The following is a 23,080-nucleotide window of genomic DNA, read 5'->3' as shown; positions in this document are numbered from 1 at the left end:
GAAACACCTTCGCTCAGAAGTTCTACATGAAATTCATGACCTTCCGACTGCTGGTCACCTTGGTGTGTCACGCACTTACGACCGAATACGCCGCTTCTTTTGGCCAGGGCTTGCACGCTCAGTCAGAAGATACGTTGCGGCTTGTGAGAAATGCCAGCACCGCAAAACACCATCGACACTTTCCGTCGGATGCCTTCAACCACATGACATTCTGTCAGAACCGTTTTTTCGCGTTGGCTTGGATCTACTTGGCCCTTTCCCCGTGTCTTTCTCGGGTAACAAGTGGATAGCCGCGGCCACTGACTACGCCACGTGTTATGTCATCGCACGAGCTCTTCCAACAAGCTGCGCCACAGATGTCGCCGACTTCCTCCTCAAGGACGCGATTTTGCAACACTGAGCTCCACGGCAGCTGCTTACAGACCGTGGTAGCACCTTTTTGTTGAAGGTCATAGCTGACATCTTGCAGTCCTGTCAAACGAGACACAAGCTGACTACGTTATACCACCCGCAAACCAGTGGACTCACAGAGTGTCTAAACCGAACTCTTACAGACATGCTCACTGAGTATGTTTCTACCAACCACACCGACTGGAATCTCGCGTTGCCGCACGTCACATTTGCCTACAATTCTTCTTGCCATGACACTGCCTCTTACTCCCCTTCTTGTCATTTGTTCGACCGAGAACCTACATTAACACTAGATATAGTCATTCCGTCTACCGCGACACCGACCTGCAAATATGTCCTTGATGTTATCACTCGGGCTGCCCACGCACGCGATATCGCCCGTACTAACTTTCTGGCCTCTCAAGAGAACCAGCGGCGTTTGTATGATCAACGGCACCGTGTCGTGCACTTCTTACCCAGTTCATTGGTGCTGCTGTCGTCCCCGAACCGTCAAGTCGGCTTGTCGGAAAAACTTCTTTCCCGCTACACAGGTCCATATCGAGTCCTTCGTGGGGTTACTCCTGTGACATACGAAATTGCCCCTGCTGCCTCATCGCCTTCAACTGCCCCACTGACCACCGATGTTGTACACGTGGCACGCTTGAAGCCTTACCACTCTCCCGCTGACGTTGACATCTATATGCACCGAGACGGCGCTTTTGGCGCCGGGGATTATGCTACATGCATGTTGGCATTTTGTGGGATGGTGCACGTGTGTGTCTGACAAAGAGAACGAAGAGTGGTCTCCACTCTGTGTCTGGTCTACCGGTCACGCCGCTGCTGCTGGTTCGAAATATATTTTATCCACAGCCTCGTCGATATGGCGTCTCTTTTCTTCTGTAACAATAATATTTAAAAAAGCAGAAAGAAGATAGCTGACACTTTACTGAAGGCATCTTCAGATGTGTTCAAACATTAATTAGGGTAGCAAATAAAGAACTTAAAACAATTGAGGGCGCTTTCAAAGTGAATGATAGATGCGCTGTTTGGTGCGCTGTTTTGTGGTCTTGGTTTCGTCAGCAAAATCAGCCAAATTTCATCGCTCTGCTGGGATTACCAGTTGCCGCATTTCCAAAATTTTCAAGTGCCTATAGGCTATTCGTAAAGAACATTAATTCGCTCATTTGGCTCTATCAACAACTGTCATGAGTTATAAATTTAATTGTTTTAATTAATGCAATTACTTTTCATTTGCACAATTAGTTCTGACGATCAGCTTTGCCTTAACCAATCATTAGCCCAAATTCAACACTGGTGTACTTCGTGGCAGATGGGAATAAACCACAGTAAAACGATAGCAATGACAATCGCCCGTAAAAACAACCCCCTCAGTTTTACTTATAGTATCAGTGGCAATACCCTATCTGAAGTCTCGAATTATAAATATTTGGGGGTTGTCATTACAGCTGATCTTCAATGGAATGATCACGTCACCTTTATACACAAGAAGGCCATGTACCAACTAAGGTACTTACGGCGAACGCTTTCGAAGACTTCAAGAGATGTGAAGCTCTTGGCTTACAAAACATATATAAGACCAACACTTGACTGTGCTGCAGCAGTATGGGACCCGCACACAAATGCGAATATACACAGACTAGAAAATATTCAAAGAAAGGCAGCTAGTTTTATTTTCAATTCATACAGTTGGAAAACATCGTTTAGCGCTATTTTAAGTTCAGCAAATAAGGAATCTATTCAAAGCCAACGCTATCGCGAAAGGCTAAATATATATTATTTGATATATCATGACAAGCTTGGAATCACCAAAAGCACGTACTTGAAACCTTTTAGGCAGCAGCATCCCACTCGAAGTTACCACTCAAAAAAGGTCAGCGAAATTTTGCGCAAAACTAACTCTTACTTAAATTTTTTCTCTCCCGTGCGATTCGAGATTAGAACTGTTTGCCCAGAAAAATAATCGAGTGCAGTTCTGTTTCGTCATTCTCTGCCGCAATTCAAGGGACGGAATGATAGCGCTTTTGTCGCTAGTGCTGTAGCAATGTGTCATAACAGCTTCGCTCATTATTCACTTATCATTGCTCGATGTGTTCTTTTTTTTTAGTTACACCTCTGATATACTTCGGTTTCAGCTATACCTCATGATGTGTTAAAATGTAAAATTCACTTAAGAGAGACTTTTTTTTCCACACGATTTAAAGCGTTGAACAACACATTGTATCAAGTGTCACTACTTACATTGGCATATCCATTGTTCGCCATTACATATCGTATTATTGTATTGCAGTGCCACATCTCACAGAACATTTGATTCTTTTTGCTGTTTTGTATGCAGGCTCTTTTTTATTGTTCAAGTGCATTTCCACAGTAAATTTAACGCCTTCACTCTTGCTTAAGGCCTGGACATTCAGGTCAGCAGTATTGACTAAATAAATGAATAAATAAGCTGCCTTCGTTCCTTTTATTTGCGGCGACATCATTGAATCTGCAAAAATGAATTGACATCACGAAGTCATCATTGCAAAAGATAAACTGTTCGCGGATGCGGCTATTTTACCAAGTGTCACAGCCGAAAATATAGTAAGTTTTTATGATTGGGTTGGACCGACTTCCGAAAGTAATTCCAACTGACAGCAAAGTCTATTGAGTGTTGGATAACAGAGCGTTAACACGAAAATGGCGTGAACTCTCCAAAAACCACCATACGTCAAGGAGTAAGGTCTACAGTATTCTAGCAGTCATATCTGCGTCTTGCGAGCAGATATCTAGGAGGGAGATAATTTTGCTGAGTCATCACAACGAGTTGCGTAGCTCAACACCAGTGGCATTGCAAGAAAGACATTCCGGAAGCAAGACATCAACATAAGAGGGTTTAACGAGGCCATCGATTTCCAAAATGGTCGCGACGAAGTTGCGCTACCAAGGACATCAGTGAAGGATCATGGCAGCGTTGCCATTTATTTGAAGAAAGGACCAGTTGAACCTTGTGAAAAAGTGTAAGGTCACACAAGAAAAACGAATATGTGGAGAAGATCGCCATAAATAAAATGTCAGATATAGTCTGCGAAAAACGCCAGTTGTAATTGACGCCTCTTCGAATGAAGCAGAAAAATAACCATCTATGTCAAACTTGAAGGGGAAGTTGAAGACGAATAAAATTGGCGTCAGCTGTCCCTTTGACAACGCGACAACTCCAGAAGGCCGCGACTGACCTGAATGGCTTCCACAATATCAGCATGCACACCTCAGTTTGAATGACATGCATGGACAACCACGTGTTAAACAACTGTGCAGTAGTTGTGATGCATGTGCGTGATGAAAACTCAATGCTCCCTTAACAACTACAATGCCTTTCCAAAAGACAGTGTGTCCCAATCGAAGCTGCTAAAGTCAGCAGTGTCGACATTGGGCCTGGGGCTGCGGGAGAAGGCTCTACCGTGAAACAGTATATTGTGATCGCTAATCGTGTGCCAGTTAGAACAACACACATATTTGAAGTGTCTTTGAGCCTAACGCGTCTCTGAAGGCTTTCCGTCCTTTTATCGCGCAGAGTTTCATATTCAGATGAGGAAGTAACCTTCAAGACAGATAGTCGTGAACGGAAGTTGAGGTTTTTGAAACTTATTACTTCTCTAAACTCGTGCGAGGAAGGTGAACATTGTACCATTATTCGTTGTGGAGAGGATTTTCTGAAGGATGACACATAGTTAAAAGGCTGCCTGCGGGGAATATAAGGAAAGGTTCGTGAAATTGTCGGGGTGGGAGCATGTAGAAAATTGCACGTGACGGACTGAAAAAACAAAGAAGGGTAATGGGGCAGAGGCTTGTTTGTTCTTGGAGTGTTTGTCTGCACGCCATGTTCTAGACGGCACTGTGATGAGCGTAAATAAAGGCTTCAGAGAGATTTTCTCATAAAGGCATTACACTTTCGAAAATCGAAGCAAGTCACGAGAAGACGGCAAAATAGGCATCTTCAGGGACCAACGAGGATGGTGGCTTTCTTGCTAATAGGAGTGGGGGGTCGCTTTGACAGATTATGGAACTGCGGTGGTGGTGACTCGGGGAAGAAAAGTGGGAAAAATAACCTTGTTTTGAGCTATAAAACACAGTGTATGTTGAACACAGCCCAGAATTCGACACGATAGCTTTAATTTATGTAAGACTGCCCAGACTGGTGTATTCCTCCCAAAAGTGGCTAGAGCGTGTTTTTTTTTATTCATTTCATGGCATAATAGACTACCTGTGCAGGAGATGTGTGCAGGAGATGCAATATACCTGTGCAGGAGATGCAATATATGTGAACTCAAACTATAAATGTCTAATTTTTTTCACTTTTTGATGTAGTACATTTTGTAATTGGTTTTTTTATTTTCAATGAGAAAATAATTGTGTAGTTAGCACTAAGTACATGAGACAACCAGCTAAGACTACAATCATGTTTTATCTTACCCTGAAATTATTTCGCAAAAGTGCTACGGGCGTAATTAACCGAAAGTACACAGAGTATAAGTGAAAAGTCGTGACACTGAAAGAAGTTCCAAAACCCTCACAAGAATATATTTTGAGTGAGAAAGGTAGCTTCACAATAAAGAGTGGAAGATGCCTCGTTTATGTTCAAGCATAACTAGCTGAAATGGGCCGGGCCAGGCCCCTGGGCTGGATACGGGCCATATTTGAAAACACCAGCCGAGCTCAGGCGGGCTGGAACATAATTTTTTGGGCCGGGCTCGGGCCGGAAAAATCGGCCCATGCAGTGCTTTACCTAGAATTACATCTTGCATAAAATGAAAGAGAACAGCAAAATCAGAAATAAATTTCTTGCAACCCAAACTAACAGCCACTGTGCAGACACCAACAGGTTGTAAGACATCTCCGCTCACTCCACAAAACGTATCAGCACGATCCTAATGAAACGCAACTTTTCGTCCAAGGAGGCATTTGAATGCTAGACTCATCACTGATATTTTTGCACCTTTGTCCACCAAGGCCATTGTTAAGACACCGTCAATTAGCACTTGAACCTTATTTCTAAACATGCTAATTAAAGGACGTATTTCTGTGGAAATCGAAGACTGTCCAGCGACCTCACCTCCAACGGTCGCGCCGACTACAGGTTTTACCACTCACTTTAATTCAAGGGCCAGCTTAAATAATCTGCAGGCCTTTGAAATAATCTGAGCGTTGAGCTATTTAATCCTTGTGCCAAAAATTTAATCCAAGTGCCAACTCAATCAGGCCGCATACCAGGGAGTTTAGTCCAAGTACCACCGTGTTTAATCCGATTGCCAATGGTTTTAATTGAGGTGCCAGTCAGTTTAATCCATGCACAAAAAACAGAATACGGGGCGTGGAAATCGCAGTGCAATCGAAATGCAGTTCCTGCAGTATAAAAGACAATAGTCGGAAGGTATAATAAATTATTATTATTTATATTCACCGATAGTATTCGTGAAAAAAGAATACTGCTGTGGATTGCTTGAGCTGTGTTTGGAGTGCTTATACTTTGCCATGTACAAGTTTTTATAATGAGTGCTTGGTCCAGGTGGAAAAATTTTAATGAAAACGAGACGAAAGAAAAAGCAGGAACATATTAACGAATATTTTACAGTGCAATGAAATTCAGTGTTTGTCACTAAAGCTTATAATTGGCTTTGCCACACACTACATCATTACATCTGGGTTACTGCTAGTTCTTATAGTATTAAGGTCGAGACAACCACGACTTTAATACTATAAGAACTAGCAGTAACCCAGATTACACCCCACCAGTAATGATAGAAGAAGTCAGAAAAGCTTTGGAGAGCATGCAAAGAGGCAAAGCTGCTGGTGAGGATCAGGTAACATCAGATCTGCTGAAAGATGGAGGACAGATTGTGTTAGAAAAACTAGCCACCCTGTTTACGAGGTGTCTCCTGACGGGAAGAGTACCAGAGTCTTGGAAGAACGCTAACATCATCTTAATACATAAGAAAGGAGATGACAAGGACTTGAAGAATTACAGGCCGATCAGCTTGCTCTCTGTAGTATACAAGCTATTTACAAAGGTAATTTCTAACAGAGTAAAGGAAACATTAGAATTCAATCAACCAAAGGAACAAGCAGGATTTCGAACAGGCTACTCAACAATTGACCACATTCATACTATCAATCAGGTAATAGAGAAATGCTCAGAGTATAACCAACCACTATACATAGCCTTCATAGATTACGAGAAGGCGTTTGATTCAGTAGAAATATCAGCCGTCATGCAAACACTGCGGAATCAGGGCGTAGATGAAGTATATATAAACATTCTGGAAGAAATCTACAGGGGATCAACTGCTATCATAGTGCTTCATAAAGAAAGCAACAGAATACCAATCATGAAGGGTGTAAGGCAGGGGGACACAATTTCCCTAATGCTATTTACCGCGTGCTTACAGGAGGTTTTCAGAAGCCTAGAATGGGAACAGTTAGGGATAAGAGTCAATGGAGAATACCTTAGTAACCTGCGCTTCGCCGATGACATTGCATTGCTGAGTAACTCAGGGGACGAATTGCAACTCATGATTACGGAGTTAGACAAGGAGAGCAGAAAGGTGGGTCTTAAAATTAATCTGCAGAAAACGAAAGTAATGTACAACAACCTCGGCAAGGAGCAGCGCTTCGAGATAGGTAATAGTGCACTTGAAGTTGTAAAAGACTATGTCTACTTAGGGCAGGTAATAACCGCAGAGCCGAACCACAAGATTGAAGTAACTAGAAGAATAAGAATGGGGTGGAGCACATTCGGCAAGCACTCTCAAATTATGACAGGTAGATTGCCACTATCCCTCAAGAGGAAGGTATATAACAGCTGTATCTTGCCGGTACTTAGCTACGGAGCAGAAACCTGGAGACTTACAAAGAGGGTTCAGCTTAAATTGAGGACGACGCAGCGAGCAATGGAAAGAAAAATGGTAGGTGTAACCTTAAGAGACAAGAAGAGAGCAGAATGGATTAGGGAACAAACGGGGGTTAAGGATATCATAGTTGAAATCAAGAAGAAGAAATGGACGTGGACAGGGCATGTAGCGCGTAGACAGGATAACCGCTGGTCATTAAGGGTAACTGACTGGATTCCCAGAGAAGGGAAGCGGGTTAGGGGGAGACAGAAGATTAGGTGGGCAGATGAGATTAAGAAGTTTGCGGGTATAAATTGGCGGCAGCAAGCACAGGACCGGGTTAACTGGCGGAACATGGGAGAGGCCTTCGTCCTGCAGTGGACGTAGTCAGGCTGATGATGATGACATCATTACATGATTGGGACAGGTCATGTAATGTGAAGGACAGACTATGTTCATTGGAGTGCCGGAATGCATACCAAGATATCGAAAATCTGGCCGTGGGTAGTGATGGGTCAAGGGCAGCTACATAATCAAAAAATTAGGAGGCCATCGCGGGGCAGAGTGAATTAGAGTTAATTACAATATATTTTCGTCCTGCTGTGCACACAAATTGTAAACTGATCATCCTGATGTGGACAGTGTAAGTTATATTTTACATTAATGTTACCTCATATTTTTATTCAAAGTTAGGTGTCTCTAATGATTCAAACAGTACTGATTATTCATTTAGCTTGGTAGTTTGGCAGCGTACTTAACCAACACGATGAAATCAACACAGAGGAAACGAAATCATAAGAACGTGCATTTATTCTCGGGCCTAGCTTTTTATTTCTGTACTCGTTTTTTTTTTCAGGGCCTAATCCATCTTTCATCGCACATTGGGAGCTTGCAGAGTCAGTGCAATCACTAAATTATTTGTTCTGTCCTCTCTCTCTCTCTACACACACATACACCTGTGTGTGTGTGTGTGTGTGTGTGTGTGTATATATATATATATATATATATATATATATATATATATATATATATATATATATATATATATATATATATATATATATATATATATATATATATATATATATATATATATATATATATATATAGGTATGGGATATGGCACAACGGGAGCGTTGTCAACAAGGATAAATATGCTTATTTCCCAACAGTTTCGGGAGGGGTCCTCCCTTCATCAGGGGATGAGTTATACTGACAAGAATTTCCAAACTTCGTTGCTGCCGCGTCCCTCTCGCCTTGAAACATGTTTGCGAGAGTGAGAGGGAAATAAAAAGAAGGAAAAAAGGGGGAGAAAAAAAAAGAAAGAAAAGAAAGTAAAAAAGAGGTGGAACCACTGTCAACACTGAGAACGAAACCAACTGTCTGTGTACGTCCACATACCCACATACGTTTCTTATCACGTGCTGTTCAGTTCTCGACGTGTTCTCGACTGAACAGCACGTGATAAGAAACGTATGTGGACGTACACGGACAGTTGGTTTCGTTCTCAGTGTTGACAGTGGTTCTTCCTCTTTTTTACTTTCTTTCTTTTCTTTCTTTTTCTTTTTTTTCTCCCCTCTTTTTTTCCTTTTTTTAGTTCCCTCTCAATCTCGCAAACATGTTTCAAGGCGAGAGGGACGCGGCAGCAACGAGGTTTGGAAATTCATGTCAGTATAACTCATCCCCTGATGAAGGGAGGATCCCTCCCGAAACTGTTGGGAAATAAATATATTTATCCTTGTTGACAACGCTCCCGTTGTGCCATATCCCATACCTTCACGAGGACTAACTGGCCCATTGAATTATTACTCCCACTATATATATATATATATATATATATATATATATATATATATATATATATATATTACGTCTATGAGAGGTGTTTATTCAGAGCCGACGTAATGGTCGACTGGACGGTATACAGCAGTGAACGCGCACCAGCGAGCTCTTGCCACCAACCGAACGTCCTCTTCTTCTGCCACCACCCTGTCCCCCGTTCCCCGCTACACAGGTGCACATACCTAAATTACATATGTGGTAACATTTCCCTCCGCACAGACAAAGCCCACTGGGCGAGTCAAACAGACTCTCGAGGAATAAAGCGCTTCAAACGTGCAACATGGGCAAGTTCAGTTTGTGCAGACCGTCGGCCGTTCGAATGGAGACGCACGATGCGGTAAACTAAGTCACTGATACGGTCTAGAACAATAAAAGGCCCGGCATAGTGCATTAGCAATTTCTCGCTCAAACCGCGTTTTCTAGTTGGTGCCCACAGCAACACTAGATCGCCGCGATTGTACGTCACGTGTCGGCGTCGGTGGTCAAAATGTGCCTTCGAGCGGTCTTGCGAAGCAAGAGTGCGCAAATAAGCAAGGCGTCTAGCTTCTTCTGCCCGACAGATGATCTCGGATATGCAGGGACCATGGTGGTCCAAACACGGGAAGATGGTATTCAGGGTATGACGAAGTGTCGAGCATATAGAAGAAAGAAAAGGCTGTAGCTGGTAGTTTCATGCTGTGCGGTGTTGAATGCATATGTGATAAAAGGTAGAATACTGTCCCAGTCCTTGTGATCTGATGCGACATACATAGACAGCATGTTCGAGAGAGTTCTGTTCGTTCAGTTAGACCGTTTGTTTGGGGATGATATGGTGTAGAGTGCCGAAACCTTGGGGCATAGACACGAAGCATCTCTTCCACTACGTCTGCTGTGAATTGTCGGCCACGATCACTGATTACAATTTTGGGAAGTCCATGTCGAAGAATTACAAAACGCAGCATGAAGAGAGACACATCGGCTGCAGTTGCCGATGGCATGGCAGCTGTCACGTTGTACCGTGTTAAATGGTCGGTGCAGACGACTATCCAGCGATTTCCATCAGAAGACCGGGGAAAGGGCCCAAGGAGGTCTATCCTGACTTGCACGAATGGAGTTCTAGGGGTGGCACCGGATGTAATCGCCCTGGAGGGGCACTTGTTGGGCGCTTATGACGTTGACACTCGTTACAGCTAGACACGTATTGTTTCGTCTCTGGCGCAAAGAGTTTTCGCTGTGCCTAGATGACCGGATGTTGGGTCATCATGCATAGCTTGTAAGACATAAACGCGAAGACTCTTCGGAACCACCAGAAGATATCGTGAGCCAGTGCTGGTGTAGTTCTTTTTGTAAACTAGCCCGTCTCGGATGCAGAAGCGTGTAGGCGATAATTTTGGTTTGGTAGCAAGAAGTTGCTGTATGGTGCTGTCTTTTTGCTGCCCATCCTTAAAGGTCTATGCATCGGGAATGGGTTGGTCCAGTGATGCGATGTAGGTGTCAAAGTTGTCCGCGTCACATTACGTTGTTGGAAGCGGTAGTCGCGAAAGACAATCTGCGTTAGCGTGACGTCGGCCGCTTTTATAGGAAACCCTGAAGTCATATTCTTGTAGACGAAGTGCCCAGCGCATCAGCCGACCAGATGGGTCACGCAGATTGACCAACCAGCAGAGAGAATGATGGTCTGTCACGACGGTAAAGGGGCGTCCGTACAGGTAGGACCGGAAGCGCTGCACCGCGAAGACTACTGCAAGGCATTCTTGCTCTGTGACTGTGTAGTTACGCTCGGACTTGCTGAGCGAGCGACTTGCATACGCTACGACGTGTTCTTGGTTATCCAAGCGTTGAACCAGGACAGCACCTACACCAATACCGCTGGTGTCTGTGTGAATCTCAGTGGGAGCGAGAGGATTGAAGTGTTGAAGAATCGGATGGGACGTCAAAAGAAACTTCAACTCCGAAAAAGCAGACTCGCATTCCGGGGTCCAGTGAAACTGCGCACCTTTCTGAAGCAGACACGTGAGCGGGTATGCAATATTGGCAAAGCCAGGAATGAATCGGCAAAAGTATGAACAAAGCCCCAAAAAGCTGCGCAGTTCTTTCACCGAGTTTGGCTGCTTAAATGCCTCCACTGCGGCCGTCTTGGCGGGATCCGGTCGTATGCCTTCTTTGTTTACTAAGTGTCCAAGGACGAGTGTTTGGCGCTCTCCAAAACGACATTTCTTTGAGTTGAGCACCAAGCGAGCTTTGCTTAGGCAGTCCAGCACGAGGCCAAGGCGTGTGTTGTGCTCACAAAAGGTGCGCCCAAAAATTACAACGTCGTCCAAGTAACACATACACACTTCCCACTTCAATCCACGCAGAATGTTGTCCATAAAGCGCTCAAAAGTTGCAGGTGCGTTGCAGAGTCCAAATGGCATCACATTGAATTCAAATAGTCCATCTGTTGTAACAAATGCCATTTTTTTCTTGTCTTCCTCGTGCATTGGAATCTGCCAGTAGCCTGACCTCAAATCCACGGACGAAAAGTAAGTGGCCGATGATAGACAGTCGATAGCATCATCAATCCGCGGGAGTGGGTATACGTCTATTTTTAGTGATGGCGTTGAGACAGCGGTAGTCAACAGAAAATCGCCGTGTCCCATCCTTCTTTTTTACTAGAATTACTGGAGCAGCCCACGGACTACATGATTCTTGAATTACATTTTTCTTGAGCATCTCGCAAAGCTGTTCATTGATCACTGCGCGTTCCGAAGGCGATACACGATATGGTTTCTATCGGAGAGGTCTGTGAGTTGTCGTGTCGATTCGGTGCTTTATTCGAGAAGCAGGGAATGACGGTGGATCATGCTGAGCGAAATCAAAAATACCGGCATGTTTGCGCAGAATACTCGCCAGTTCATTACGTTCCTTGGTGCTGAGTGACTTGTCAATCATAGCCATAATAGTGGTGTCCCTGGCGTGCAGATTATCGCAACGGGTCTTATCCGGGCAATCGCTGCTTTCTGCAAGGATGGCAAGCGAGAATACTTGGTGTTCACGAATCTCTGCAAGTTTCAGACCCTCCGGCAGCAATGTTGGTTCATCAGAGGAGTTAATCGCCCATAAACCAGTATGCCCTTGCGCAACCGATAGCGTGCAGTAGGGTATTAAAACTGTCTTCTTTATGCAACTTATATGCACGGGCTCCACAGTTGCGTCAAATGTTTTCTCGCTTGCAGGTGAACAGACAACAGGGACACATTTTGCAGACAATGGCGGCACAGTTGTGTCCATGGACACGCAAAGAGCATTTTCCTGACAGGGCGAGTTTTCTATAAACACAACTGGGATATCGGAATCTACTGTAATTGTCCTGTGCGACAATCGACAGTGGCACCTCATAGCTTCAAGAAATCGAGTCCCAGAATAACGTCATGTGTAGTACGAGGGAGAACAGCAAACTCGGCAACAAAGTTCTGGCACGCCAAACTAACAGTCACAGTGCAGACACCAACAGGTTGTAACACCTCTCCGCTCACTCCACGAAACGTATCAGGACGGTCCCAACAAAACATAACTTTTCGTCCAAGGAGGCAGGGGAAAACTAAACTCATCACTGACACGGTTGCACCTCTGTCCATCAACGCCATTGTTGGTACACCGTCGATAAGCACTCGAACCTTATTTCGAAACATGGAAGCTAATGGAGGTATATCTATTGAAATCGAAGACTGTCCGGCGACCTCACCTCCAATGGCTGCGCTGGCTAGTTTTCCGTAGGAGGCGTGGAGTGGCGGCGCCAAGGAGACGGTGATCAGTTGGCGAGAGGGGCAGGCGGTGGTGTTACACTGCGGTCAGAGGCCAAAGATTGGTTTCGTAGCGGTCCTGAGCTTTCGTAAGACGCGCTTCCCGGGAATGTCGGTGCTCGGGTAACGCCGGAACGGTTATATCTCGGTGATCGGTCGTACCTTGGCGGCTGCCGGTAGTTGCAATACCTGGCAATGTGGCCTTCGAAGCCACAGTTGTAGCAGACTTGCAGAGGACGCCCGCTGAACCAATGCTGAGACCGCTCAGCTGTGAAGGGTCAGTGACGAGCTTGCTGAGCGGGGGCTGCTCACCTCTGTGTGGCGGGGCCGTGATGAAGGCGTTGGCCATATCGCTGGTCGGCCGCGAATGAGTCACGACGTGGCCACAGAGTTCCAGTTTCGCTGACGTCTGTCATACGTACCGATGGTGGCAAAGGAGCTAATGGTGCCGTCGTGTAGTAGGGTGGATTGGTAGGTAGATGAGGAATGGTTTCGTCAACCCCACCACCTTGTCGCTGCAGCTCTTCACGCACTATTGCCCGAATAGTAGCGGCAAGATCGGCGGGCTCACGTCGACTCTGGCGACCGTTGTCACATTTGCCAGCCTACCGAATTTCGGGGCAATGCGACGAGTCTTAAGTTTTTCAAGCGTGCGGCAGTGATGTTGGACGTTGGAGACAGAGGTGAGGTCATCCCTGCCTATCGGAAAATTGTGAACGTCTTCCGCTATGCCTTTCAAGAGGTGTCCAACCCTGTCTTCTTCAGACATCTGTGGGTTTATAATCTTGCAAAGCTTAAGAACGTCCTCTATATAAGCAGTGCACGTTTCTCCAGGAGCCTGAGCTCTTGCAGCCAGAGTCCGCTCCACGCTTTTCTTCTTTGATTCGGAGTCACCAAAACACTTCTCCAGTTCTTGAGAAAAAAGAGCCCATGTTGTCAAGGACTCTTCGTGGTTTTCGTACCACATCAGGGCAGTGTCCGTAAGAAACAGTGCTACGTTATCCAGCTGATCGATAGAGTTCCAGTAATTGTACCGGCTCACCCTTTTGTAGTGCGTTAGCCACGCGTCCACATCTTCTCCTGCCATTCCCGCAAACGGGCGGGGTTTCATGTAGTGATGCTTAGGTGTAGCCAGGGTAGACCTGCGCCAAGTCGAGGCAGTTGATTCCCGACCTTCGCTCTCAGCTACGACGGTTGTTGTCGGTGGCAGACCCGCAAGACGACGGCTCCGGCGAACTCTGAACAGCTGTGGCTCCGTCGTACGTTGACGTGCCGTATACAGCAGTGAACGCGCACCAGTGAGCTCTTGCCACCAACCGAAATTCCTCTTCTTCTGCCACCACCCTGCTACACCGGTTTCACATACCTAAATTACATATGTGGTAACAATATATATATATATATATATATATATATATATATATATATATATATATATATATATATGTATATATTGTAGAATGGATAGGGTGCAATTAGCAGTGCCTGCAAAAGGCGAGGAAGAGGACCGTGGTTCGTGGCTCCGATTCGGATCGCTGAGCGCTTGACCTGTGTTCGTTTTCTTAATAAATGCGTCGTGGACTCAACGCTCAATGCGTCCACCAAGTGGTGGAGAGTGCTGGTTCTCTTTTTCACCCTGGAACTCTGTAGCCGGACTCTGCCTCCGCTGTCCATCATGTCTGACGATGTTGCAGCACAGCCAAATGCTGCCACACCCCCCGCTCTCCGCTGCCCCGGTATTCTGATGGAGCGCGACCCAGTTCTATTCAACGGCACTGATAAACAGGACGTCGAGGACTGGCTCGCTTCGTTTGAAAAAGTGAGTGTCAACAACCGGTGAGACGATAACGACAAACTCGGTCGCGTCCACTTTTACTTGAGGGGTGCCGCGGAGCTTTGGTTGAACAACCATGAGGCTGAGATTACCACCTGGGCCTCTTTCAAAACGACCTTCGCAGACGTATTCGGCCGACTGGCAGTGTGCAAGGTCCGCGCGGAGCAGTGTTTCCGTGATCGTGCCCAGGTGGCAGGAGAAAGTGTCACGTCTTACATTGAGGACGTCGTAGGCCTCTGCCGGCGCTTCAATCCGGCCATGTCCGAAGCCGACAAAGTCAAGCATATCATGAAGGGCATCGAGGACGGTGCGTTCCACATGCTTGTGGCAAAAACTCCTCGAACCGTCACAGACATCATTCAGCACTGTCAGAGCTACAACGAGTTGGGAGAGCAACGCATTTCCACGCGACGTCACAGTTTCGACACGACCAGCACGTCAGCACTGACCGTTGGCGAGATCTCCCCAGATCCGGTAGTATTGACGCACCAAATACAACAGTTCATTCGCGAGGAGGTTGCCCGCCAATTGTCTATTGCTGCCTTTCTCCCTAGTAATAGGCATAGACTCCCCTCGTCACTGTGCCAAACCATTGAGGAGCAAGTATCCGAAGCTCTTCCGCCTACGCACAAGCCACCGCCCGTATCAGTGCCGTTGACCTATGCCGACGTCGCGAGAAGGCCTTCACATGCAGTGTCATACAACACAGGCCCTCCTCAACGCCCTCATGTCTTCTACGCACCGCGGGCGCCGACAAGCCCGCAAGTTCCGCTTTATCGACGTCCTGCCACCCTTCCCAATATTCTTTGGCGCACACTGGACAACCGACGAATATGCTACTACTGTGGTTTACCCGGGCATGTCGAGCGTTTCTTCCGCCGCCGGGTTCCTCGTCCAACTGCTGTTGAAGCCAATTACAGCTACGATCCTACAGAGCCGCAACAGCCAATGCCCTCCCACGCTTCTTCAAACACCTCATCGTCGAACCGCCGCACCTCCCACTCGTCTCGATCACCCTCCCTGCGCCGGCACTCGCTATCTCCAATGCTTCGATGCACCGCGCCCGTCCACACGGAAAACTGACCACTGCAGTTCCCGAGGCAAGAACTGCGCCACTGTCGAAATCTACAAGGCCTCGTTCCCAACCTGCAAACGAAATCTCAATCTTCCTAGAAGCTGTTGCCGTGTCCGTGTTGAGCGAAGCAATGTGCTGCAAGTTGAAAAAGATTACGACTCCGCTTTCTGGTGTTTCTCTCCGTATGGCGACCGCACATCACATACAACCTTCTGTCGCATGCACAGATCGTCTGCTCATTCAAGACGCTTTGTATGTGGTTGAATTCGTCGTCTTTCTGCACTGCTCACATAATGTTATATTGAGCTGGGACTTTCTTTCCATGCATCATGCCGTTGTTGATTGTGCCCGTGCCGAGTTTGAAATATCAGCAATCTCGGACATCGCTCCTGCCAAGTCATCTTTTTCTCGTGTCGTCATCGCCGAGGACACGGACATCCCACCTATGTCGTCTGCTATTGTGTCAATCTCCTTCGACTATGCTTTCTCTACTGCCTTATTTACGCTGTCAGCGAAATTCACTTCCCGTAAGCACTTTATTCTCCCATTTGCTCTTATCACGATCGAAAACTCCCCCGCAACCATTTGTCACGAACTTGCTTTCGATCCCAACCGCTATGTTCCGCGGAGAATGTATAGGGCAGCTTGAGGACATTGATTCAGTCTGCTCTAACTCACTACCTGGTCGCACAGCAAGCCTCCATGTCGCGAGTATTGATCTCGATACCACGGCCAACACATCTACCCCAAATGCCTTCCTTCCATCCATTGCTTCGGACCTTCCCAGCGTTCAGCGGACGCAACTCTTGAAGCTTCTCGGCCACTTTTGGGTGTCTTTAGATTACAAGCAACCCAGTTTGGGCAGAACTTCGATCGCTCATCAAATAGACACCGGCAGCCATGCACCCCTGTACCAACGTCCATACCGCGTCTCTCAAGCTGAACGTCGGATTATTAAAGACCAGGTGACTGACATGCTTAGTCGGAGAGTCATACAGCTGTCCCACAGTCCCTGGGCATCCCCGGTGGTGCTCGTGAAAAAGAAGGACGGTAGCATCCGCTTCTGTGTTGATTATAGGCGCCTTAACAAGATCACGCACAAAGATGTCTATTTGCTCCCCAGAATTGATGACGCGCTCGACTGTTTGCAAGGAGCGGAGTTCTTCTGATCGCTAGATCTTCGGTCGGGGTACTGGCAGGTACCTATGGATGAAGCCGACCGCCCCAAAACTGCGTTCGTAACCCCTGACGGCTTGTACGAGTTCAACGTGATGCCGTTCGGCCTTTGCAATGCCCCGGTCACATTCGAGTGTCTTATGGACAACATACTTCGAGGTCTCAAATGGTATACGTGCCTCTGCTATCTGGACGACGTCTTGGTTTTTTCAAAAGACTTCGATACCTATCTCCAGCGCCTCGCAAGTGTCCTGGAATGCCTCACACAGGCTGGGCTACAACTAAATTTGAAGAAATGTCACTTCGCCGCACGGAAGCTCACAATCTTAGGGCATGTTGTCAGCAAGGACGGCGTTCTACCGGACCCAGACAAGCTCCTCGCCGTCACCGAGTTTCCTAAGCCGTCGACACTCGAAGAACTCCGGAGCTTTATAGGGCTATGCTTGTATTTTGGACAATTAATTCGTAATGTTGCATCTATAATCCCTTTAATACGTCTACTTACTGACAGCCAAGGTATCTCGGCATGGTCGTCTACCTGTGACGACGCATTTGCGAAATTACGTCATCTTCTGACATCGCCGCCGATTCTTCGTCACTTCGACGAAAACGCCCCTACCGAAATCCACACGGACGCTAGTGGAGTCGGTCTTGGCGCTATCCTTGTGCAGCGAAAGTCTGGATCCTTGTGCAGCGAAAGTCTGGCTTCGATGAATACGTTGTTTCTTACGTGAGTCGCACTCTGACCAGAGCTGAAGAAAATTATTCGGTCACGGAAGAAGAATGTCTAGCCATCGTTTGGACAATCGCCAAATTTAGACCTTACATATATGGTCGGACATTTGATGTCGTGACTGACCATCACGCCCTCTGCTGGTTGTCGTCTCTAAAAGACCCATCTGGTCGCCTAGCCCGTTGGGCATTACGACTCCAAGACTACGACATCCGCGTTGTCTACAGGTCAGGGCGCAGACATTCAGGCGCCGACGCTCTGTCTCGATCGCCGCTTCCCCATTGATGTGCAAATGCGTCTGTTTCTACCTACAATTCTGCCTCCCTCACACACGCTGACATGCCATCCGAGCAGGGTCAAGACCCCTGGATAGTGTCTTTAATGGAGTTCCTATTGAAGCCATCACCGAGTACCGCCAGTCGCTCGCTGCGGCGCACAGCTCGCCATATCACCATGCGCGATGGGCTACTTTACCGCCACAATTACCTCAGTGAAGGTCGCAAGTGGTTGTTGGTGATTCCTCGCCATCTACGTGCTGATATTTGCCCCTCGTTCCATGCGGGCCCCCAATGCGGCCACGCTGGTGTAATAAAGACGCATGCACGCCTCCGGCTGCGGTACTACTGGCATGGAATGTACCGATTTGTCCGCCAATACGTGCGTTCATGCTCAAAATGTCAACACCGGAAGAGTTCATTGCATGCTGTCACTGGACTGCTTCAGCCATTGCCCTGCCCATCCCGACCTTTCGATCGCATCGGAATTGACTTATATGGCCCACTTCCATACACACCTGACGGGAATCGCTGGGTGGTTGTCTCTATTGATCATTTGACACGGTATGCTGAGACTGCCGCGCTGCCAGAGGCTACATCATGTGAAGTCGGCTTATTTATTCTTCACAAACTTGTTCTTCGCCACGGCGCTCCTTGCGAGTTACTCAGCGGCCGCGGACGCACGTTCTTCTCAGAAGCCGTACAAGACCTCCTGCGTGAATGCAATGTTGTTCATCGAACGACCAGTGCGTACCATCCCCAAACCAATGGCATGACTGAGCGCTTCAATCGCACATTAGGCGACATGCTGTCCATGTATGTATCTGCTGACCACACCAACCGGGGTCGCATAGTACCATTTGTCACTTATGCGTACAACAGTGCCACTCAGTCCACGACTGGATTTTCTCCCTTCTTTCTTCTATATGGCCGTGAACCCTCCTCATTCATGGATACCATTCTCTTGTATCGCCCGGATACTACAGAGTCTGCAACCCTCTCAGAAGTCGCCACCTATGCCGAAGAATGCAGGCAGCTAGCACGTTCGTTAACTACACAAGACCAAGCACACCAGAAGGACCGCCATGACGCCAACCTGCATACCCAGTCATATTCGCCTGGAACATTGGTGTGGTTTCGCGTTGCCTCCTCAGCTCCAGGCCTTTCTTCAAAGCTGCTGCCTAAGTATGAAGGCCCCTACCGCATCCTGCGTGATGCATCCCCGGTAAACTATATTGTCGAGCCCGTACAGTCATCCGCAGACCCCGCGGCCGTGAGATTGTTCACGTCGACCGACTGAAGCCGCACTATGACCCACCAGTCGTACCTGTGCCTTAGGTCGCCAGCATGGCTCTTTTTTCGCGGAGGAGTGATTTGTAGAATCAATAGGGTTCAATTAGCAGTGCCTGCAAAAGACGAGGAAGAGGACCGTGGTGCGTGCTCATGATAGCTCCGATTCGGATCGCTGAGCGCTTGACTTGTGTTCGTTTTCTTAATAAATGCGTCGCGGACTCAACGCATCCTACCAATATATATATATATTGTGTTCTATATATATATATAGAACGTTCACAAGTCATCTCCACCCAAAGCGGCAGGCACGAAAAAGAAATTGTGCCGATGAAAAGCCGGGCAGTCCACGCACTGTATTTGTTGCATGGAGAGGCGAGCAGCATCCAGCAGCAAAGAACGCCTGTGCTCCTTTTTGGTCATGACTTGCGGTGTCACTAAAAGTAAATATGACGTTTGCTTAGGTAGGCCTTCGCGTGTGACTTGAATTTCGAGAAGGGTTTTTTTATGGGGTTAAAGAAGAGACTGTACGCTGACAGGCGCTTAATAGAGTACAGGGAGTTAGCCAAAGCCGCCTGTTCTGCTCGAGCGTGAGCAGGTGCGTTATCAAAAAGGAATAGAGCTTCGGTGTTTGGCTCATTACGTTCTAGGCGGTCCGAAACCATCGCTGAGGAAATCATTAAAAATAACCTAATGAACTTTGTCCACCACAGTCTAGTGAATGACTCCGTTTGCAGATATACATGCTATAAAGTTAAAGTTCTTTCCCTTTGTCGTTATGGTCATCTGCAGAGCTTGGTGTCCTTTAGGCGCCCTGCCGAAGTTCCTGAAACACGAGATATTGAAGTTAGTCTCGTCCAAATAGAAGCGGCAAACACGCGGTCCATCAGACTGCAGCCATTGCGCGTACAGCATGGGAGTGTGTTGATATGGTCACTGTTGCGATCTGTGGGCGTCTGCTTCACTAGCTTCATCGAGTAGCAGTGGGCATCCAGCAAGCAATTGACTATGCTTGCACTGATTGTTACTCCTTGCTTTTGTTCCTCCAGGGCCTTCTTTATCTGCCTTAATATAAATGTACAATTTTCGTCGACAATTCATCTCAAAGTACTCACGACATCATCCCCAAACTTTCTTTTCGAACCCCCATTATGCTTCAAACCCCCACTACCCCACCATGTGGTTGCGGCAAACGATCTTGCTGTTTTTATGTTGATGTCTAGAGCGTCGGCCAGTTGCTTTTGGTCGCCGCCACGCCTGTAGACGTCCACAATCCTAACCCTGTCGACCATCGATACTCAACTGTTTTTTTCAAGGAGGTTTGTCTGGGTTCTTAAAGTGTGGTCCTCGTTTGCGTCCAGCGATGACTTCAAGCAAAGCTCTCTTGTCATCTGCAAAAGTGCCCCTACGAAAACACACGTGTTTCAAGCAAACACGCTTCAGCAGCACTAAGCGTCATCTGTTACATGAAAACCATAGTATCTACTTTCATGCTGTTATAAAAGCTTAATTCCACATAAACTCGATTATATGCAAGTTTAATTTTTTAAAGTCATTATTTCTGATTTCAAGAACAAATAATATCTGTCGGTCATTGTTGATCTCATTGGGCTGGGCAGACGACTGCGAAAGCCTCAGCGAATAAGTATCCAAATTCCGTCTGCTGAGCAGACGACATGAATCCATGGATATGCGATGGTGTACATGATTAGCCGGAGTATAGCAGTAGCGATGAAGCATAGACTAAAATAGACTCTATGATCAAATACATTTAGTACCTGTAAATGTATTTATTACACACTGTTTTTTTTTTATTTCAAAGCTATGACACCTAAATGTTAGTGGGAGGTAGCACTGCACACTTCATTTCATAAGCGCTAGCATGTATAGACGTGGGGAAAATTCCTCCTGTGACTTCATGTTTAGATTATTCTGATATTTATACTATATAAAGTGGCAAACTATCTGTTTATTGTGCATGGATTAAATCGACTTGCACCTGAATTAAAGTCATTGGCAATCGCATTAAACACAGTGGCACTTGGATTAAACTCACTGGCACGAGGCCTGATTGAGTTGTCGCTTGAATTAAACATGTTGGCGCTTGGACTGGATGTTTGGCACAAGGATTAAATAGCTTGGCACTCAGATTATTTCAATGGCCTGAAGATTATTTAAGCTGTCACTTGGATTGAAATGAGGGGGAAAACCTGTAGTTTTCCAGAGGAGGCGAAAGTAGCGGCGCCGAGGAGACAGCGACCGATTGGAGTGAGGGGCTGGCGGGGACGTCAGGTTGTGGTCAGAGCATGGAGAACTGTTTTGCAGCGGCCTTGGTATCTCGCGAGATGCGCTTCCAGGGAACGTTGGTGCTCGTGCAAAGCCCGACAAATGGGATCTCGGTGGGCGGTCATACCTCGGCAGCTGCCGGTAGTTGCAGTACCAGGAAATGTGGCCTTCGACGCCACAGCTCTAGCAGATGGGTAGGGATGGCTTGCTGAACCTTGTTTTTCCTGGCCTTGTTTATCTGAATGTCATCACAAGGTAGAAATAAAGTTTTTTCATTAAATAAAGTTTTTTCATTCCATTCCATCACAAGCTAGTGTCTCTGGCATGAGCAAATATGGAATATTTTCATGATAAATAGTCTTCACTTGAAGGCACTGGACAGAGTCATTGCATCAATATGATGGTGTGGTCTCCGAACAATGCTGTCTTGGAGATGTCATCAACATAAAGACTGTAACATGGCAGGTGTTAATTCCTCCAGGCTCGTTTATAAATGTTCAAAAAGGCATTTCATAGAATTAGAGCTGCGAGAGGTGTTCTTTAAAAAGGTGCTGGCATGAAAACTTTCAGTTTTAATCTCTTTGTGCCAAATGAAAGGCCATACCCTGAAAAGTGGAAGAAAGGTACTGCTAAGCATGAGTGCACTCTGAAAGAACCAATTACGTTACATTTTTAAAAGCTAGTTTTGGTTCCTACTGTATTTTAACATTACAACGTAGTATGAGCTTCTCGTACTGTTCTTGCGCAAGATATTGTAGTGTTTCTACAGCTGCTCCGCACTGTGGATCTGTTGGTGATGCAGAATGGGTAGTTTTAAATCTTTAGGTGATGCATAAGTAGGGATTTGGAAGTTTTGCAACCAGACGTCGTCACTACTAGCCAGACTAATGTGTAGAGTCACCAGAATTAGTACTGTAGCTAAACGTCAAGCTAGTGTTGATGTCAGTAGGTGCACATTGGGAAAATTGTCTTCAATATCAGTATATATCTTATTAGCATTTACTGAGCCTCACACTTGCTCAGAGATTTCTCTGTGTACAGGAGATTTGTATGGCACAGTGAACTTTCTTTGGAAAAATGGTCTCAGCACCCTTTTAACACAAATGGGACAGACTTGTTTAAAAGTTCTAAGGTTATTAAATGAGTTTAAGCAGAAAAACCTTTGTTGTGGCATCCCTGAGACCTAGAGTTTCCTAATATACACTAGAAAGAACTTTGGCGTTAGTGTCTATGGGAGCTGCAATGCACAGCGCTTCAGCGAGCATGGGAATGGTGGGTAGTGCATGTATTTGTCTAATCATACTTAAGGCCTGCTTCTGACTCCGTGTGTGTTTGTGTGGCTTGTAGCTGTTTTTTTCACGAAACAAAAGTCAGCAAGTGTTTAGAGGTTGCGATTCACCACCTTATTCCTTTAGGCTTACCATTTTGAATTAGGTCACGAAGTTCAAAAGGGTTCGTTCTTTCGTTCAAAGTGAAACCGAAACCAGCAATAAATGAAGCCAAATATATGATTTGTTGCCCGCAAGCACGAAGA

The 23,080-nt window shown here is 46.4% G+C and overlaps 1 protein-coding gene across 4 annotated transcripts in view; it reads left to right on the top strand.

The window, feature by feature from the left end:
- Polr1A (RNA polymerase I subunit RpI1) overlaps positions 1-23,080 on the top strand; it is a 610,310-nt gene that overhangs the window by 11,696 nt on the left and 575,534 nt on the right. The gene's annotated exons all lie outside the window — the stretch shown is intronic.

Source organism: Rhipicephalus microplus, unplaced genomic scaffold, assembly GCF_043290135.1.
Source record: "Rhipicephalus microplus isolate Deutch F79 unplaced genomic scaffold, USDA_Rmic scaffold_14, whole genome shotgun sequence".
NCBI lineage: Eukaryota > Metazoa > Arthropoda > Arachnida > Ixodida > Ixodidae > Rhipicephalus > Rhipicephalus microplus.
Note: the sequence above shows the minus strand (reverse complement) of the source record. Positions and strands in the feature narration are given on the sequence as shown.